General features: G+C 38.2%; 1 protein-coding gene across 21 annotated transcripts in view; it reads left to right on the top strand.

The window, feature by feature from the left end:
- Nucleotides 1-6,000, top strand: part of ZBTB20 (zinc finger and BTB domain containing 20) — a 770,585-nt gene that overhangs the window by 178,756 nt on the left and 585,829 nt on the right. For 2 of the 21 annotated variants that reach the window (XM_046659197.1, XM_046659190.1), the window contains exon 5: nucleotides 1,559-1,660. The exons of the other annotated variants lie outside the window; for them this stretch is intronic. The gene's annotated coding sequence lies outside the window, so the exon portion shown is untranslated. The remainder of the gene's footprint in view (nucleotides 1-1,558; nucleotides 1,661-6,000) is intronic. 21 annotated transcript variants of the gene reach the window in all.

The raw sequence follows: 6,000 nt of genomic DNA, 5'->3' as shown, positions 1-6,000 counted from the left end.
ATCCTATCCTATCCTATCCCATCCCATCCCATCCTATCCTATCCCATCCTATCCTATCCCATCCCATCTTATCCTACCCCATCCCACCCTATCCTATCCATTTCTTTGAAAACCTACAACACACTATCGTAATTTCAAGACCATTAATAGTATACTTTGCAGTTTGAAAAATGGTGTTTTAGAGATCTTTAAATTTCCTGATGAGAACAAGATAACAGACAAAATAACTAAAGAGTTGCTTTTAATATGACATGATTTCCTTTTACCCTAAGCAGAGCTCAAAATTTCAATGTGTGACTATGGTCCAGAATTATTTTGGGGAGATGCCCGGGTGCATATGCCAGCAGTCCAGGTATAAAGCCTGACTTTCACCTTTGCCTCCCGTTGCCATGACAATGAGGGAAGAGAAAGAGAGAACACTGTTCCAGATCACTCACAGCACTTGGATCCAAAGACTCAAAGTTGCCTCTGTGGTGCATGTTAGGAATCATGTGGTGTTATATTAAAATGAGCAGGGTTCAAGGAGGTGAGACTGAAACATTCTGCTCTTCCTGTCAAAATGAGTCATCCCTAAGCTGTGATTTGGTGACTTGGCATATTGGGCCTCTCCCTTACATATTGTTGACTGAGGCAAATGTGGAGTGAATTAGCCTGCATGTTTTGGTGCGGTGCCGAATTTATCATGGTCATATAAAGTTAACCAAGATTCTTGGCTTCTCAGAATATCAGCTTTTCAGAATATTTTTAAGGGATGTAGTAGTTGCTGATGGCAAGCCTACCATTGTACCTTAATTTTCTTCATTTCCTTCATTTGAAGCGATTATACTCACACTTCTCAGCTGACGGAGGGAAAGGTTATTTTGAAAAAAAGCTTCCCTGGCGATTTCAGTAAGTCTTCATAGTGGAGGACCATTATTGGGCTACTACTAGGAGGCCTACTCTGCTCTCTTAAATCATCAGAAAACTTGCAAAATGGAGAAAAAGAAGTGAACTGAGCGTGGGCAGTTTTCTGCTGTCATCTTCCTGGTCCGTGTGTTCTTCTCATGAGTATTTGTCCACCTGTTCTGCTGAAAAGACCAGGATTTACTTTCATCCCTTGTTTTTGTTTTGTTGACCCAGTGACAGTTGCAGAATGCCTCGAGTAATGAATTGGAGATTTATACTTAGGGGATGAGAGGTTGCAATCATCTTCTCTTCCTGTGAGCTGAGTTTGATGTGCATTTAGCCACTCTTTAGTCAGTAAGGCTGGTTGTTCAGAGTCCTTGGTCTCATTTCCAATAGTAGAACACATTTAGTAAAATATTTCGCATTGTATATGGATGTTTCAGATCCATTTATAAAGTGAAACTAACACTATTTGGCACCAAGACTTTAAAATGGATTTAAACACTTAGTATGTCACAAAATTTTCCCTTTCTTGTTCCACTTTTATTAGAACACTCTCCAAGTTGTTTTCCGCTCACATTGTTCTGTCTATGGGAACAGGGCCATTTCCTTACGAACATAACAAAATAAAATGCATCTCCTTCCCTCCAATTTTTTGTTCAACTTTACCCAGAAAAACAGATTTCCTGGAATGCCAAAGTCAGAGGTGGAGTGATGGAGTGACAGCTATCTTTCCCTTTCCTCTTTTGGAGCCATCATTTCTTGTTTGAAGAGGGTAAGTTACCAGTGCCCTAACCTTTCCTTACAATGGAAGAAGCCTTACCTGGAAGACATCTCCATGTGTGATTTCAGGGTTGAGTACAAGAGCTAAGCTACTGAGGACTTGACCCACTTGAGCTGGGCAGTGTGGAAAAGAACAGTGTTTTGTCCAAGTCCTTAGAGAGTGGTTGTCATTAAGTCCATGAAGCCAACATCAGAATACAAGCCCGAAGCAAAATAGTGCAACTAACACGTGACTTCAATCCAAGAGTTACGAATGAAGCAAAGCAATGTGGAGAGAAAAAGAAGGAAGATTCAGGATGAGCTCTATGAACAGAACTCAGCAAACTGTCCTGTTTATATTGGTCCTCAACCACTTGGTACATAGGTAGATATGTCTGACTTTAAGTTGGAGTGTCTAGGTAATTATGAGGAGGCACAGCTATTTTGTTGCTGGCTACTGCCATTTAGGAACGTGCCCAGGAGTCCCCCAGCTGGAGTTGTCAGAATTCATTCACAGACCTGGGAGATCACTTCTCTGGTTACCCTGGGCTGGTGAGGATCTGAATGCTTGATTTCCAACTTCCAGCTAACTGTGGTGGCGGTCGTTCTGTTTACCTCAGGATCTTCCTGCTCTGGCGGGATAGTTGTGTGGGATGAAGTGGAGTCCCAGACTTGCACTTGGCAGCCGTGGTAAAAGCGGTTTGCTTTGGAATGACTATTAGCCCTTCTGTGGTAGAGGAGCTTTTATCAGCAGCAATGGCACCTGCACGTGAAAGCACCTTTGTTTATCTTGTTCCCCAGTATCAGCCAGGGCAAGGTGGGGTCTAACTTCAAAAGATGTTTTCTTAAGGGGCCAGCCCGGTGGCACAGTGGTTAAGTGCGCACATTCCGCTTCTAGGAGGCCTGGGTTTGCTGGGTCAGATCCCAGGTGCGGACATGGCAACGCTTGGCAAAAATCTCTGCTGTGGTAGGCATCCCACATATAAAGTAGAGGAAGATGAGCATGGATGTTAGCTCAGGGCCAGTCTTCCTCAGCAAAAAGAGGAGGATTGGCAGTAGTTAGCTCAGGGTTAATCTTCCTTAAAAAAAAAAAAAAAAGATGTTTTTCTAGCCAGGACCCAGTGAATTTTTCTATTCCTCTGATATTTCACCCTGGAAGTGATTGACTTCTAGTAGTATTTACTGTTGAGTGTGCTTAGGTGCCACAAATCTTCTCTTACTTTGGAAGAGACCTGTGACTACTTACCTTCATTTCTCTCAGTGCTCTCACTGAAGCATGCTGGCACTGACACTTCTTAAACTCACTCTTTACTTGGTTGGGTCCTTCTTGACTCTATAGTCTTTCTTTAAAGACGTGTCTCCAAAGCGGCTTTCTAAGATCATCCTGTCTAAGGTAGGACCTTCTTATTAATCCATACCACAGTACCGTGTTCACTTCCTGCTTAGCATTATGTAGCTCTAGGAAATTATAAGTGTGTGTGTGTGTGTGTGAGAGAGAGAGATTAAAATAGAAATAAGAATGAAACAGTGCACTTACTTCAGACTGACCCCCTGATTTCTTTTAAGGATAAATGTGTAGTAAAACATATTTTTTTATACCTGTCTACCTACCATCTCACTGATTTTGCAAGAAGAATATTGGTTTCCTGGTAATTAAACCCTTTCACATTATTTAAATGCCTACTTTCTGATTTTAGATTATTTTTCTAAGCAAAAATCAAGTCCTTTTTTTTTTTTATAAGGGATCTTAAGGTATTGACAAGTGGATTTTAAAACAAATATTTAGCTTCATTATGGTTAAAACCATTTATATTATAAAAATGTTTAGACAAAGTAACAAGCCTGTTTCCTAAAAGTGTGATAAACTAATAGCATTTTCACAGTGAGTTCAGCAGAACTTCATTTCTGCAAAGCTTCATTTTCAATTTAGATCTTAAAAAGGTATGATCTCCTTCTTTTCCTCAGCTTTCTGCCTCTGCTATTGTAGGTCTTATCTCTAAGCAAGTAAGCTTTAGTCTTACCAAAACAGTAGTTGCCTATATTGAAAAAACACTAGCCATACTCATAGTGTTCTAAAATTTTGGTAAAGAACATGATCTGTTTAAACAAACAATGTTGATTTTCTCTAATGATCTTTTCTTTTAACTCCAATTTTTCAGTTCTATATTCTCACTGATTTTCTATCCACTAGTTCTGTTAGTGAGAGAGGAATGTTGACATCTCCAACTATAATTGTGGATTTGTCTATTTCTCCTTTCAGTTCTGTCAGTTTTTGATTCATGTATTTTGAAGCTCTGTTGCTAGGAGCATATGTATTTAGAATTTGTGACGTCTTCTTGGTGAATTAATCTTTTATCAATGTCTCTTTTTCTTTTTTTTGGCTGAGGAAGATTTGTCCTGTGCTAACATCTGTTGCTAATCTGCTGCTTTTTTTCTGTGTGTGAGCTGCTGCCACAGCATGGCCACTGACAGACAAGTGGTGTAGGTCCACACCAGGAAGTGAACCCAGGTTGCTGAAGCAAAGTGTGCTGAACTTAACCACTAGGCCACTGGGGCTGGCCCTTATAATGTCCCTTTTTATCCCGGGTAATTTTCTTTGCTTTAAAATCTACTTTGATACTAATATAGACACTCTAGTTTTATCATGATTAGGGTTTGTCTGATACATTTTTCCCATCCTTTTTCTTTTAACTTACCTATGTCATTATATCTGAAGTAAGTTTCTTATAAACAACATTTACTTGGGTCATTGATTAATTCATTCTGACAATCTCTGTCTTTAATTGAGATATTTAGACCATTTACATTTCGTGTAATAATTGATATGTTTGGATTTATGTCTACTATTTTATATTTTGTTTTCTGTTTGTTGTCTCTGTTTTCCATTCCTCCATTTCCCATTTTCTGCCTGTTTTGGATTATTTTAACTTTTTTTTTTTGGTATTCTGTTTTAATTTATCTAATGTAGTTTTGACTATATATCTTTATAGTATTTTTTAGGGGTTATTCTAAGGTTTACAATAAACATACTTAAAACTTTATAGTCTATTTGAATCAATATTTTATCACTTCAAGTAGAATATAGAAATCTTGTCCCATATAAGTTCTCGTACTCTCCCAGTTTTGCATTATTGTTATCATATCTTATATCTGTATACATTGAAATCTCTATCAGATAAATGTTATAATTTTTGCTTTCAACTGTCAAACATATTTTAAAAAGGTCAAGAGGAGAAGAATAGTTTATTATGTTTACTCATATGTTTATTTTTTCTGTTGCTTTTCCATTATTTTTGATGGATAAAGTTTTATTCTGGTATCATTTTTCTGGTGTCTAGAGAACTTCCTGTAGCAGTTCTTTCAGAACAGATCTCCTGGCAACAGATTTTCTTAGTTCTTTTTCATCCAACAATGTCTTTATTTCACTTCATTCTGGAAAGTTATTTTTGCTGGATATAGAATTCTGTGTTGACAATTCTTTTCCCTGTGCACTTTAAAAGAGATGTACCATTTCCTTCTGGCTTCTGAGGTTTCTGATGAGAAATCCACAATCATTTGAATTGTTCTTCCTCTATAGGTAATGTGTGATTTCCTCTGTATGCTTTCAAGACATTTTTTTCTTATTTTCAGTTTCTATAGTTTAATTTTGATGTATTTGTTTTTGTTTTTGTTTTTTTGAGGAAGATTAGCCCTCAGCTAACTACTGCCAGTCCTCCTCTTTTTGCTGAGGAAGCCTGGCCCTGAGCTAACATCGTGCCCATCTTCCTCTACTTTATATGTGGGACGCCTACCACAGCATGGCCTGCCAAGCGGTGCCATGTCCAAACCCGGGATCCGAACCGGCGAACCCCGGGCCACTGAGAAGCGGAACGTGCGAACTTAACCGCTGTGCCACTGGGCTGGCCCTGATGTATTTGGACATGGATTGTTTTTGTTTTTATCCTGTTTGAAGTTTGCTGCACTTCTTGAATATGTAGATTTGTATATTTCACAAAATTTGGGACGTTTCCAGCCTTTAGTTCTTCAAATATTTTTCAGCACTGTACTCTTTCTCTTTTCCTTTTGATATTCTGATGACATGAATGCTAGACTTCTTGTTATTGTCCCACAGGTCCCTGAGGGTTTTTAAAAATTTTCTCTTTCTTGTTCGTATTGAATAATTTCATTGATCTATCTTAAAGCTCAGTGACTCTTTTCTCTATCATATTCATTTTGTTATTGAGAGAATCTGGTCATTTTATTGTTGTTCATGTTTATTTTTCTATTTCAAGCCTTATTGGAGCATTTTTATAATAGCAGATTTAAAGTCTTTGTCAGACAATTTCAACATCTGTCTCTTTTCAGTGTTTGTGA

This window comes from Equus quagga, chromosome 4 (assembly GCF_021613505.1).
Source record: "Equus quagga isolate Etosha38 chromosome 4, UCLA_HA_Equagga_1.0, whole genome shotgun sequence".
NCBI classification, from domain to species: Eukaryota; Metazoa; Chordata; class Mammalia; order Perissodactyla; family Equidae; genus Equus; species Equus quagga.
The sequence above is the reverse complement of the archived record's forward strand: the minus strand, read 5'-3'. Positions and strand labels throughout refer to the sequence as shown.